Here is a 14,825-nt window from a genome sequence, read left to right on the forward strand (position 1 = left end):
AGGTGCTATTTGTTGGCACACCTTTTGGCGCACATTTCTTACAGCCGCAGAGACGCTACCACCTGCTTTCTTGTGGCGGTCGTGTTTGTGCCTGTGCGCTGGTTTGAGTGTGCGCTTTTTTGCCCTATTCTATTCCATGAATACGTGTTGTAGGCTAGCGTGTGGGCGTTCCGCGCACTTGTGCCCTGTACTTCCCCCGTGACGCCCACGTTTTGGCAAGTTGTTCCCCATTCCGAGTGTTACGCCCGTGTTCCGCCTACTTTTGTTGCGTGCGCCGCACTATGTGCGATTTTCGCTCTGGCCTGTGCGATTTTCGCTGTGACCTGGCGCACGCTGTTAGATGGCCTGTGCGCCAACGTGCGCCGCGCACTTTTTTATCGCACATCCACTGGTTTTCTCGCGCACGGACTTCCATGAATCGATGTGCGCTGCTTTTCGTGCGATTTTTGCACTTGCACTGCGAATTTCGCTATTCCACTGCGATTCGCACGTTTTTGCCCACTTGCGCCGCGATAATTATTCCATGAATCGGCCTGTAAATATGTCCTTTGAATACACTAAAAAAGTATACTTAATTACTAAATGTAGTATTCAACTTTGGAAACTTTGGTAAGGGTAATGAACCTTTCACCTACAAATGTGATTCTTTTTCAATGAGACCCGTTGTCCTAAAACCATATTAAAATGTAAGAGCATGAGTGCCAAGTGAGTTTGTCATATACAAATCTCAAGGTTTCTTGTTATACTCATTAAATATGTGTACCTCTACAAATCGATAAACAATCTAGCTTTGCTATATATCAAATTGTAATTCTTCTTGATTCCTCATCAAATTATGTTTTCAACACTGCCTTGCTATATCTAGTGATTTGTTGGGGACTTTCATTTGGCAGGAGTAGTGTGATAATGAACACATGGCTGGAACCTATGCTCAATGTTATTGACTGGCTTGGTAAGGCCTTTAAAGATCCAACTGTGGAGTCACCTAGCTTTGCAGGAGAACAGACGGTGATTCTGTTATATGTAGATGATGTCGTCTCCTTAGTAGGACCAGGAGCAGTCTAACCAAGCTTTTACACATTTTTGTGCTGATATTGTTCCGGTGATTAATATCTTTTAATGTAAGGTGTTAACATTATGAGCACATAGAGCCTCTTGATATATATTTTTTCTCAGTGGAGAAGTCTTTTGAGAATGTGAAATTCAGAGCAGTCATTCATTACCCACATAGAGAAGACAGATTACCTCTGTCCCGCGGCACTGCTTGTTTAAGGCACTTAAACTATTTATTTAATGGTTGCACCTTGTTTTCTCACTTAGGAGGAAGAAGAGCAACATTTTAATCTGCAGCACTGTGCAATATTGTGAGTTCCATGCAACTGCACCAGATACGCAGTGACAGGGAATAATGTTATAGCACTATTTTACCCATCGTTGAGGTCATAGCATCAAGTTAATTGAATGTTCAATGTATTGAGCAAGTACCTGCTTTTAGGCCCCTGCTATTCTAGATTAATCTTGTGTCTAATTCTAGTGGGCTAGTTTTTAAGGACACTCTTGTCAACCGTGCCCCTATGGCACACCGACCTTAAAAAAGATGTCGGGTACCTTTAACTATTAACATCAATTGACTTTGTAGGAGACTATGACTAAAACAGATTTTGCTGAATTATAGTCTGTTTATACGCAAATGAAAGAACATACATTCTACAGTGCCCAGGGAGGATAGCTCAGCGGCAACGTGTATGCCTTGGACGCAAGATGACACGAAGCAACACAGGTTCAATCCCCGGGTCCGCACTTAGAAACCTCTGGGTGTTTAAGTGCATTATAAATACGCAACTAAGACAAAAACAAATACGTGACTAAATAAAAAACGGTTCCTGCAACAGCGCCTTGATGCCCGCGGCCTGTGTGAGTGCTTTAAAAATGTAAAATATGAATGAATATATAAACATATATATAGTGTTCTAGCTAATCTGACCTGGCATTCTGACATTTTAAACCCGCACTCATGATCTTCTCCTGTCTTTGCAGGGACCAGCTGCACTAGGGGAAAACCGGACAGGATCAGTAGTGCTTAGCCCTCTGTTCCTTGCCATATTAGATTGCCACACTATTTTGAATTACCTGCATGAACAAATGTAATGTAAGATGTCTTGTATAGTACTCGTCAGCCACTATTAGTTGGCTCGCTGTGCTTGGCTCTGTAAGAAAAAAGGGGGGGATGTTCATTAGTGGGACTGTGGGAAAAGCTAATGAGAAGTCGATGGCTCCTGGTCGGAATATCAGATCGACCACAGCAGTTGGGGTCTGGGTATCTGCTGATGTTGGAGATTGTGCTGGGGTACAGGGGAGTGCTTAGTTGTGACTCAGTAAGTGCTGATGTGCTCGGTTAGTGCTGATGTGCTAACACCTAGGCCTATGGTGGCCGTCTCAGCGGGCAGTTTTGAGTGTAGGTGGAAGTAAGCCTTTACAAGGCAAAACTTGCAGAAAAGGAGGTCAGCCACCTCTTACTTGGAAACAGGGGCCATCAGGGCCAGAGAAAGCTACACAAACAAACAGAGGTTATCCCTTATGTTTTTCAAGTCACAATTGCTGGAGAACCATTTTACAGAGTAGTAAACCATCAGACACTGTGTGATTTATAAACCAAACACATTTTAATCAAGTTTGAATTCACGCACTCTTGGAAATTACAAAGCACACATAGATTGCTTTGGGGACATGAACAAGAGAATAATATAATTTGGTCTTCGCTCCCCTAGAAAAAACTCATCTAATATATTATGTATTCATCCAGTGAGAAAAGTTCAAATCTTACCGCAGTCATACCACCAAACTCGTATACACATTCATGCTATCATATGTTACCACAAAGGACACATATAAACCGCAAAAACGTTCTTAGGCCAAACCATTGCAAGACTCAGAGCAAGCAAAACTATACAACTCAATTGGGGGCTAAACATGCCTGTCAGCTCCCACCATCTGTTTTAACAAAATACAGCAGGCACTGTCAATGATAAACACTCTGCACAATTACTCAGTAAGACGTGGTGAGTCAGAGAGTTTTACACCTAAGTCACTGTTATTTCTGTACAAGGGCCAAAGAAAGTTAGTAAAGACTGATTTTGAAAAAGTAAACAATTTGTGGCAACTCGATTTGCGGCCATGGCTGTGACAAATCAAGTGGGGGGCACAAAGCCCTTCTTCAGGGCAAAGAGATGCGGCAGATTGGGTGGTCAATAAACACAGTCACAGAATGGCCAAACAATTCAATCTTTGTGTAAAAACAGGTGTGTGTGTGTGTGTGTGTGTGCAAACAATTGTAAGTAACAACAGCTAAAGGTTAGAATAACATTAGTGCATCTACTGGTGTTGACTGTGCGTTGCCAGACCTAAAGTGTGTGTCCCCTAAAAAGTATATGTGGCGGTCAGAGTGCCTGGTGCCTCACCAACCTGTTTCCCCTCATCACTCACCCACCGCTGAAGATACCTGTGACTGGATCATTCCTAATGTGGTTGTGTGCCTGGTACCTCTAATGGTGGTCTCAGGGGCCATACACTGTGGTGCTGTGAATGCAGTCAAATTGGATAATGCATGGAGAGGTGGTCGAGTCTGTGACCCAATGGTGTGACCGGATGCCCAAAGAGCTTGCATGCATGCAGGCTATTTAAGTAGTGGACTGGGACTGCTGCCTATTGCTGCGTGTGCATGTGCGGAAGCGGGTACCACTGGTGGTGTGCTGACCTAATAGGCAGTATTTGTCAAGTATGGGGGGCTGGTAATTACACTTCATATATTAGTTCTATCTATTTTTTTCAATCTTATAAAGCGCAAAGCTTTCACCAAAGGCACAAAGATAAGTCTTAAGTTTATCTTTAAAAGATTAAAATCTGAGTTTAGCTTTAAAAAGATTAAAATCTAAGAGAAGACGAAGGGAGACAGGAAGCGAGTTCCAAAGTTTAGGTACGACCACCAACACGTTTCAATCGATAACTTGGTACTACAATGTGCGCTGAATTTCAGATCGCTCCCCTGCGTTAAATTCATGTTGAAGTCTAAAGTGGCATGGCCTAGAGCGGCACGTCATCAGCTATTATCCATTCCATTGAGTGCCAGAATCTCTTATGAAATTGTCGAAAACAGGTATTTAAAAAAAAAATGTCAACACTCATCATAAGCAGAAATACAAACACGATAAAGAGTGTAATTAGTTTTGACTATTAGGTGATGGTGAAAGCGCTGCCTATACACAGATTCAATTGTCATTGGAAATGAATAAAAGAGAGAGATTACATGTGAGGAGGAACACACAGTCTGTGGGTGTAATTTGGTTGTTTACCCACCCATTGGCTACCCCAACCATGCTAATTTCTATGGCCATTCCAAACCCACGACGACGTGTCTCCACACCCAAACCACAACCATCTGGGATCTCTTTGAGCTAGCTATATAAATCAGTAACATCCAGAAATGGCCTGTCAGTGTGATTTCTAAGACGTCTGCTGAGATGTAATGGCTTAATAGCAGCTGGAAATTTGCTACCGGTGTATAAAAAAAATTATTTAACCAAGTGGGACTTCTACCTCTGTTGTCATCTGATGTCCTATAAAACACAGCCATTGACAAAGCCAGCATTCTTCTCCTGTGTACTGGCCTTTGCTAGGAACTTCGATCATATTCCCAGGACTCACACAATTTTACAGCTGTTGTCATCTCGTAGTAGTCATAGCAGTGCTTGGAAAATGTTCATCAAAAAGCCAAACCTATTGGCTTTGACAATACTTATTTTTCTTGTCAGCAATGTTAGAAACAGTACGTTCAGAGGTTTCTGTACCGCTTCATATGGAGAACAGCAAGCTATTTATAAATATAATATGACCAGCATACGTGCAGCGTTCATTGATACACTAATTAATTGAACCATTACCAATTTAACTTAATGAAATACCCAAAATAATTCACAGAAAGGAACATCACTGTCTGTTCAAACTGCACCTTTTTGGCCAGGTGGGAAGGGCTGGTTTTGTGGAGAGTAGCTAATGACAATATTTGCTCACAATCTTATTTGAGGAAACAGTTAATGGAGTGGAACACAGCTGGACTTACACATTATGTGAATTGATGTGCCGTCAGGCTTTCTTGGGACCCCGCCATTTGGGAAGCTCATCAGCGTGAGCATGTGTTCTTTTTGATGAACTCAACGGGCCATTACTCTTTCACCTAATGGAGCAGATCTAGAATCATAGAAATCCAATGAAGTCACATACCTGCTGTATGTGAAACATGCCAACCATGTCGTCTTAAAAATGTGATGTTTTCAATTCTACACCAAAGAAACACAAACATTGAGTGAATGGAATTATTAAACAAGTTCTTTTAATTTTCATACAAGCTCATTTTCCTTTTAAAACGGGCCAAGTACTGAAGGTTTTTTGTGTGCATTGTTTGCGTCTTCTGAGACGAGCGTGGGGTAGTTATTGCTGGCTCTTACCATTGTTAGGAAAACAGCATTCAAACACTGCTTAATTCATAAGCAAACCTCATCTTGTGGCATGTACTTAGGACTTCCTTATATTCACCCTTTATAAAAGATATTTTATTGATCCAAAAACTTTCAGAGTATTTGCTGTTACACTCTTGGGGGCCCAAAATAGAGGCAGGCCAGTATATTTAGGAATGAAGGAGGATGAATTGCTCACAGTCAGTGGTAGAAGTGAACCGAAAAAAGTAGTGGAACTGTGGTCTTGGCAGGGGTGGGGGGTAAGCAGAAGCATAGCGCAAAGTCTGACAAGGTGCTGCAGCTGGGGCGTTGCAATATGATTAGTAACTAAGGGCTCGATTCATGGAATTCTTTGCACGATTCAAAGTGACTTTGCACTGCTGAAAAGTGACTTTGCACTGCCGACACAAACCCTGATTCATGGAACTGTGCAAAGTGTTTTTTTGCAGTGCAATGCAGTGCAAAGTCAGCAAAAATGACTTTGTACTGAATTTGCACTGACTTTGCACTGCAAAAATACACTTTGCACAGTTTCATAAATCAGGGTTTGTGTTAGCAGTGCAAAGTCACTTTTCAGCATTGCAAAGTCACTTTGAAATGTGCAAAAAATTCCATGAATCAGGCCCTAAGGCTTCAATTACAACTTTACACTTGCAGAGGGACATGAATGGACAAATCCTCTATATAGAATAGTGAATAAAGTCGTAAAAAGTAGAGGAATGTTAAACAGAAAAAAAAAGTAGTGGAACTCAGCTCCCGAACGTTCCTGCTCACTTCGATTACCAATTCGCCAGAAGGAGCTGTAAAACCAGTCACTCATTTTGGTTTTCTTTTCTTCGTGCAACTCGACTGGAGCGCCCAGTGAAATCACACTAGCTCGCTGAGAGGGGCTGTCCACCGCCTTCCTAACCCATGTGTAAGGGCTAGATTATGAGTATGGTGGGAACCGTAAAAGCAAGAGGTATGCTAAGTACCCTACTATTTTAAACATACCACTTACCACCAGGCAGTACTTTCTATGTACCCCATGCACTGTTGCAAAACTTGTGTAAAACACTACATTTTTCTGTTATCACCATACTGGTGATGAAGACCTAAATTGCCCTTGCTATAATAGTACCATACAAAGGGAATCCTCTGGTCATTCTATGACAGGCAAAACCGTTGCATTGAAGGGATTCACCACATGCATCATTATTCTTTGTAATTTATCGGAAAAAGCACATGTGTAGAAAAAATGCATATGGGTGAAACAACACGAAAAGTGAAACAGGGTAATTCATAGAATTCTGTGCACAAGTGGCGCACGCGGCTGGCGCACAGTGTGCGTGTGCCACTTTCTGCGCCAGCCGCGTGTGCTAAAATCCATTTCCGCACACAGCGTATTCATGGATTTTAGCTTCCAAAACCAACCGTGGCACACAGTGGCGCAGCGACCCGGCAGCAGCGCCAGTTACACCCCCAACCCCTCCCCGTGCGCCATGCACAGCGCACAAATCCCGTACATGGTGCACAGGCCCCGAACCACAAAAACGCCAGTAAAACTCCCTGCGCACCCCTCCGAATACATGTACACCCCGGCGCAGGGAGTTTCCAACGCGATTGGCCCTGTGCGAGTGGCGTACGTGTGTTACCGGGGTGCGCGGGTACTTTCACACGCGATTGGCCCTGTGCGAGCGGGGAACGTGTATTACTGGGGTGCGTGGGTACTTTCACACGCGATTGGTCATGTGCGAGCGGGGTATGTGTATTACTGTGGTGCGCAGGAACTTTCACACGCGATTGGCCCTGTGCGAGTGGGGTATGTGTGTTACTGGGGTACATGGGAACTTTCACACGCGATTGTCCTTGTGCGAGCGGGGTAGGTGTGTTACTGGGGTGCGCGGGTACTTTCACACACGATTGGCCCTGTGCAAGCAGGGTACGTGTGTTACTGGGGTGCGTGGGAACTTTCAAACGCGGTTGGCCCTGTGCGAGCGGGGTACGTGTGTTACTGGGGTGCATGGGTACTTTCACACGCGATTGGCCCTGTGCGAGCGGGGTACGTGTGTTACTGGGGTGCATAGGTACTTTCACATGTGATTGGCCCTGTGCGAGCGGGGTACGTGTATTACTGGGGTGCGTGGGTACTTTCACACGCGATTGGCCCAGTGCGAGCGGGGTATGTGTATTACTGGGGTGCGCGGGAACTTTCACACGTGATTGTCCCTGTGCAAGCGGGGTATGTGTGTTACTGGGGTACATGGGAACTTTCACACGCGATTGTCCTTGTGCGAGCGGGGTAGGTGTGTTACTGGGGTGCGCGGGTACTTTCACACACGATTGGCCCTGTGCAAGCAGGGTACGTGTGTTACTGGGGTGCGTGGGAACTTTCAAACGCGGTTGGCCCTGTGCGAGCGGGGTACGTGTGTTACTGGGGTGCATGGGTACTTTCACACGCGATTGGCCCTGTGCGAGCGGGATACGTGTGTTACTGGGGTGCACAGGTACTTTCACATGTGATTGGCCCTGTGCGAGCGGGGTACGTGTATTACTGGGGTGCGTGGGTACTTTCACACGCGATTGGCCCTGTGCGAGCGGGGTATGTGTATTACTGGGGTGCGCGGGAACTTTCACACGTGATTGTCCCTGTGCAAGCGGGGTATGTGTGTTACTGGGGTACATGGGAACTTTCACACGCGATTGTCCTTGTGCGAGCGGGGTAGGTGTGTTACTGGGTGCGCGGGTACTTTCACACACGATTGGCCCTGTGCAAGCAGGGTACGTGTGTTACTGGGGTGCGTGGGAACTTTCAAACGCGATTGGCCCTGTGCGAGAGGGGTACGTGTGTTACTGGGGTGCATGGGTACTTTCACACGCAATTGGCCCTGTGCGAGCGGGGTACGTGTGTTACTGGGGTGCACAGGTACTTTCACATGTGATTGGCCCTGTGCGAGCGGGGTACGTGTGTTACTGGGGTGCACAGGCACTTTCACACGCGATTGGCCCTGTGCGAGCGGAGTACGTGTGTTACTGGGGTGTGCAGCAATTTTCACACGTGATTGGCCCTGTGCAAGGAGGGTACGTGTATTACTGGGGTGCATGGGAACTTTCACACGCGATTGGCCCTGTGTGAGCGGGGTACGTATATTACTGGGGGCACGCGTACTTTCACACACGTTTGGCCCTGGGCGAGCGAGGTACGTGTATTACTGGGGTGCGCAGGAACTTTCACACGTGATTGGCCCTGTGCGAGCGGGGTACGTGTATTACTGGGGTGCGTGGGAACTTTCACACGCGAATTTGCTCTCAGAGCGGGTTACGTGCATCCATTGTGGTGCACGGGGAGTCCTACACCACGTGAATTGGCAGTGTGGGTCCTCCCAGGTGTCCCCTCTACCCTCTCCACGGCCCCTGCAGGCAGCCCACACCACAGGGGACTACCCTGCACCCCTGGACATGTCCCGCAGGCAGCCCGTCCACCATGGCCATGCCCCCAAGCCAGGCCACATGTCACGTTGCACTAGTGATCACCAACTCATGTCCCCCAGCACCCCCACACTCTATCAGTGAGGGGCACCTGCCAGCAGGCCCCCACTCATGTCCCCCAGCACCCGCACACCCCAGCAGTGAGAGGCACCTGCCAGCAGGCCCCCACTCATGTCCCCCAGCACCCCCACCCCCCATCAGTGAGGGGCACCTGCCAGCAGGCCCCCACTCATGTCCCACTCATGTCCCCCAGCACCCCCACCCCCAGCAGTGAGGGGCACCTGCCAGCAGGCCCCCACTCATGTCCCACTCATGTCCCCCAGCACCCCCACCCCCCATAAGTGAGGGGCACCTGCCAGCAGGCCCCCACTCATGTCCGGAAAAAACAACAGGGTAAATTAAAGCTCAAGGAGCCGGAGTGGCAACTGCCTTCCCAAACCGTAGGGAGATACTGATACACAGGGGACGGTTTACTGGAGAAAAGGTTCGTCAACTTGCCAATAAGGGCAAGACAGAACAACTAATGGAAATGCTTGAACAGTGGTCCTGTTCTCTTGGACACAGGGTGGAGAGCTGGTCTGGTGCTCTATTGAGACACTCATTCCCTCCCTCCCTCCTCTCCTCCCCCCTTGGGGTTTATTTGTCTACGTTTTAGCCACCATTGCAGTGGTTTTTTGCTCACAATTGGCGAGCACCCCTTTTTTGTGATAACATTCACTTGCCTTGTAACAGGTACTTAAGCTGTGTTCTGGATGCACCATTGTTGCAACATTGCAGTTAGAGGTTCACTCATGCCCTCTCTGCAATGTGTTTCTTGTGTCTCCTATTCCAGGATCCCCATGCAGCCTGTCACCGCTGCCCCACTAAGAGGACAGATACTATCAGTAGCACATGAAGATCGATCTTGTCCTGAAGAAGATGGTCGGTAATTACTAACAAACCATCGAAACCGGTCGACCTCACCTGTTGTGGCTCCACCACAACATTTTATGATACCCCCAAGATCAACAGGGGTTACTGCACGAAATTGAAAAAACCCAGAAAGCATGGGTTTTTCCAGCACATCCCATAGCTAGTGGGATAGTGCATTTTTAGTGAAAATTTGGTATCACCCAATCCACTCTCCAGGCAACCACCCATTTGCAAGGAACTTTCGAGTCATCAGGGTGAATAAAATTACATAACAATCCCGATGCCTCCATTTTTGCACTTGTCATCTCTAGCCGTCTAGATCCAAGAATACGAGATTTAATCCCCCTCTCGCACTCTTTCACATAATAGTGCTGGTTGCCCCACTCCCATCCTGTTCTCCCCTCCCCCGCCCCCTTCCATCTGTCAGGCTGTTGGTGACCAACAAAACAAACCAAGCCAGACTGCCCTCCAGTCAGGTAGCACGCTCATCATCGCTTGTGGCTAGATATCCCACACGACACCTCCCTCTACCCCCTGCTCCCCACCGGTGGGATTGGGTGTCTCAATAGAGCACCAGACCAGCTCTCCACCCTGTGTCCAAGAGAACAGGACCACTGTTCAAGAATTTCCATTAGTTGTTCTGTCTTGCCCTTATTGGCAAGTTGACAAACTTTTCCCCACTCATGTCCCCCAGCACCCCCACCCCCATCACTGAGGGGCACCTGCCAGCAGGCCCCCACTCATGTCCCACTCATGTCCCCCAGCACCCCCACCCCCCATCAGTGAGGGGCACCTGCCAGCAGGTCCCTAATCATGTCCCCCAGCACCCCCACCCCCATCAGTGAGGGTCACCTGCCAGCAGGCCCCCACTCATGTCCCCCAGCACCCCCACCCCCATCAGTGAGGGGCACCTGCCAGCAGGCTCCCACTCATGTCCCACTCATGTCCCCCAGCACCCCCTCTCCCCATCAGTGAGGGGCTACTGCCAGCAGGCCCCCACTAATGTCCCCCAGAACCCCCACCCCCAGCAGTGAGGGGCACCTGCCAGCAGGCCCCCACTCATGTCCCACTCATGTCCCCCAGCACCTCCATCCCCCATCAGTGAGGGGCACCTGCCAGCAGGCCCCCACCATGTCTGCCAGCACCCCTACCCCCAGCAGTGAGGGGCACCTGCCAGCAGGCCTCCACTCATGTCCCAATCATGTCCCCCAGCACCCCCACTCCCCATCAGTGAGGGGCACCTGCCAGCAGGCCCCCACTCATGTCCCCCAGGACCCCCACCCCCATCAGTGAGGGGCACCTGCCAGCAGGCCCCCACTCATGTCCCACTCATGTCCCCCAGCACCTCCACCCCCCATCAATGAGGGGCACCTGCCAGCAGGCCCCCACGCATGTCACCCAGCACCCCCACACCCCATCAGTGAGGGGCACCTGCCAGCAGGCCCCCACTCATGTCCCCCAGCACCCCCACCCCCATTAGTGAGGGGCACCTTCCAGCAGGCCCCCACTCATGTCCCACTCATGTCCCCCAGCACCCCCACCCCCCATCAGTGAGGGGCACCTGCCAGCAGGCCCCCACTCATGTCCCCCAGAACCCCCACCCCCCAGCAGTGAGGGGCACCTGCCAGCAGGCCCCCACTCATTTCTCCCCCAACATATCATCATGACCCACATTCATGGCCTTCATGGCCACCAAAATCCCACGGAACGCCACCCCTGCCCAAATAACCAACCATGCATAACATACACCCCACATTGAAATGCCCATTACATGAAACAACCCAAATGGCATGTATGTACATCAACACATGTCCGTCACACACACACAATGGGTGCCAGTGAATGTGAAAACCCACATTATGACATGCATGAAACCAATGAGAGAATACCACACATTGAAGTACAGGAACAAATGTATTGAACATAAAATGTGGTGAAAGAAAATCAAATACCAAACAATGGACATAAGGAAAACAATGCAGAATGTCACATAATGATAAAAAAGGAAATCATAATCCAAAAAAATATATGAAATCAAAAATGTCTCCAAAGTCTCCTTCCAACAAAGCAAATCCAAACAGAAATGAAAAAGTAAAATCCATTGCTCCATGGAAAAATCAAAAAAGAAATGCCCACAAATCGGGAGCGATGGTATCCCAGTCGGGAGTCTTCAGTTCCAGCAGGGGTGGTCACAACAACTGCACCCCTGCAGATGGATGATGTGCAGGCAGCAAATAGCAGGGCACGTGGGCAGCAGGCAGGCAGGCAGCAGCAGATGGCAGGTGGGAGCGTGCTCTGGGCTCTTGGGGGAAGTAATTCGGCCTTCTGGGCAGGAGCGTGGTCTTCTGTGTGTTGTTGTGTGGCCAGCTTGATACAGAGTGGTTTGGCATGTGAAAATCTTGCACGTCTGCGTGTAATTCGAGGAAAGGCCCTTCGCGCGTAAGCGTGTCAGCACACGTACGCGGTTTAATTGGACCAAAGGCCCTTAGCGTGTAAGCGCTTCTGTGACGTGACTCGCACGGGTGTGTCCCTCATGATGTGGGCATAGTGGTTCAGCAGGCGTGAAAAACTGCATGTCCGCGTGTGAATGCGTGTAATCCGAGGAAAGGGCCTACGCGCGTAAGTGACGTGACGCACGCAGGCGTTTCCATCAACACAGGTGCATCTTCATCGTACACGTCCAAAAACTGCACGTCCAAGTGTCAGCTCGTGTAATTGGAGGAACGGACCTTAGCGCGTACACGCGTAAGTGACACTGTACGTGTGGGCTGCTTTAAAAGGTACTTGTAGGACCCCATTTCCTTGTATGTGCTTTTCGTGGATAGCGAGTGGGTGAATTCTGTACTTCTTGTCGGTTCACACGCGATTACTTCACAGCGTTTCAAGTGCGTACTCCCTGTTACCTCTGACAGCGTTAATTTTTTTTTTTGGGCCTGTTTCCTCAAACAGAGTTCACTTCTTCTTTTGTCCTGTCTCCTCAGACAGCGTACACATCTTCTTTCGGTGGGGGTGTTTTGCCTTCGCACACACGCGCGTTTTTTTACGTTCTTTTTCCAGGCAGACGGTGAGTCGCGCACGCATTTACCAACGGTGCTTGCACCGTGTGTCACGTACCCCTTCAGAGGTCATTGTAAGCTCCGTGTAACACGTGTACGCTTATTTTTGTGTTTCTGGGTGCCACAGCATAGTGCGGGTTCATTTTTCCACACACGTGGTCTACGAGGGGTTGCGTGCACGTTACTTTTTGTTTTCGGGGTGCCTGTGCGTTGCGTGACCCGTCAGCTTCCCCCAGGGGTCACAGACAGCCTTGCTAGAGCACTAGGGTATGAATTCCATCTAGTACCCTACCCCTTTCACCCCCAATTGCCCAGGACAATTGTTTACTGCAACTCCCATACGCACAACAAAATCAGTGCCATGATTGGGAGGCGACCAAGCGGTAAGGGAGGCAAAGGTGGCCTACCTCCAAAAGGTGGGCGTGGTGGGTGCGGTAGGGGACGTGGCCAGGGTTTGCAGGGTGCCCCTAGACCCCCATGTGTGGAGGACCAATCAGGGACACCCATGCTCCCCCTCCCCATGGTTGAGGGAAACGTGGCTGACACCATCCCAGCTCAGCCCTTGTTGGACCAGCCCATTGTGGGACCTGAGCCGGCACAGGATGACTCCCAGGCTGACTTCCAGGTCAGCAAGTCTAAGCCATGTGTGCCGGTGCAAGTTGGTGTCAACAGGCCATGTGGATCTGGGGCAGCAATGTCATCTGCTGCACCAAGTAGGCAGGCTGCGGAGGCTGCAGGGGCAGCTGCAGCTCTATCCACCCCAGCTCTGATTCTCCCAGCCAGGACAGTGTCGGTCCTGGTCCATCAAACTGACGTTGCCCCTGCCAACATCACACTTCAGCCAATGCCTGCACCAAGACCTATGGTCATTGTGCATTTGCACACTCCCAGTACCCAGTCCACCTGCGCTTCTGCCCCTACTCACCAGAGCGGCGCAAGCCACTCAGGCTCTGCTCCACCTTTGAAAAAGAGGAAGAAGGGTGCTCTGGCAGTACAGGCTGAGATCCCAGAAACGGCTGCACAGTCCGACACGTCAAGGAAGCCTACATTTAATGACCCCAAACTTGATGCACTTGTGACCTATGTGTCAGCACATAGCTGCAAAATGGTGGTGACTGCAGGGTGCAAGACCACACCTGGTCAACGTAGCCCACACTGGCAGACCATCGCGGACCGCATAAGTGCCCTTGGATTTGTGAGGTGCACAGCTGATGATTGCTACAAGCGGTGGAATGACCTGAAACACAGAGCAAAGAACAAGCTGGTCTCAAATCATGCCGCTACTCTGGTGATTGGCGGTGGGTCTCCACCAGAGGACAACTAACTCACTGAACATGAGTCTGTTGCTGGGATCTTCTTCACAGAGGAACAGATCAAAGGTGTGGGAGAGCTACCTGATTACGAGGCATTGTCCGGTGAGTGCCCATGCATGTGTGTGTAATCCATGTGTATGTTGTTTGGGTGATGGGTTCTGATTGAGTGCCAGGTGAGGGCGTGTACTCCTGAGTGTTATGGGTCACCCATGTGCTTCCTCCAATACATTCATGTGCCTTTGATTTTGGTATGACAGTATCCCTTCTGGCCACAGTAGCCAATTAGCCCCACATTACTGCTGTTGCACTTGAACTATCATCTTGCAACAACATTATTCTGATTTTTTCTGTGTTCATTCAGGCTGATTGTTTAGATTATCCCATTTTTCATATGCTTTTTTCATCCCTAATGCCACATATGTGACATGCTTCTGTCATTGTTTACACCCCACATTGTGCCACTTTAGTTACCTGGTTATGTGAATGTTTAAACCATTCAGAGCGAGGGAGTATTGGCCTGCTGAAATATATTTTTAGGGCCTGTTTGCATGTGGAACATGATAGTT

Source organism: Ambystoma mexicanum, chromosome 11 (genome assembly GCF_040938575.1).
Source record: "Ambystoma mexicanum isolate Mex_15411 chromosome 11, UKY_AmexF1_1, whole genome shotgun sequence".
Lineage (NCBI taxonomy): Eukaryota > Metazoa > Chordata > Amphibia > Caudata > Ambystomatidae > Ambystoma > Ambystoma mexicanum.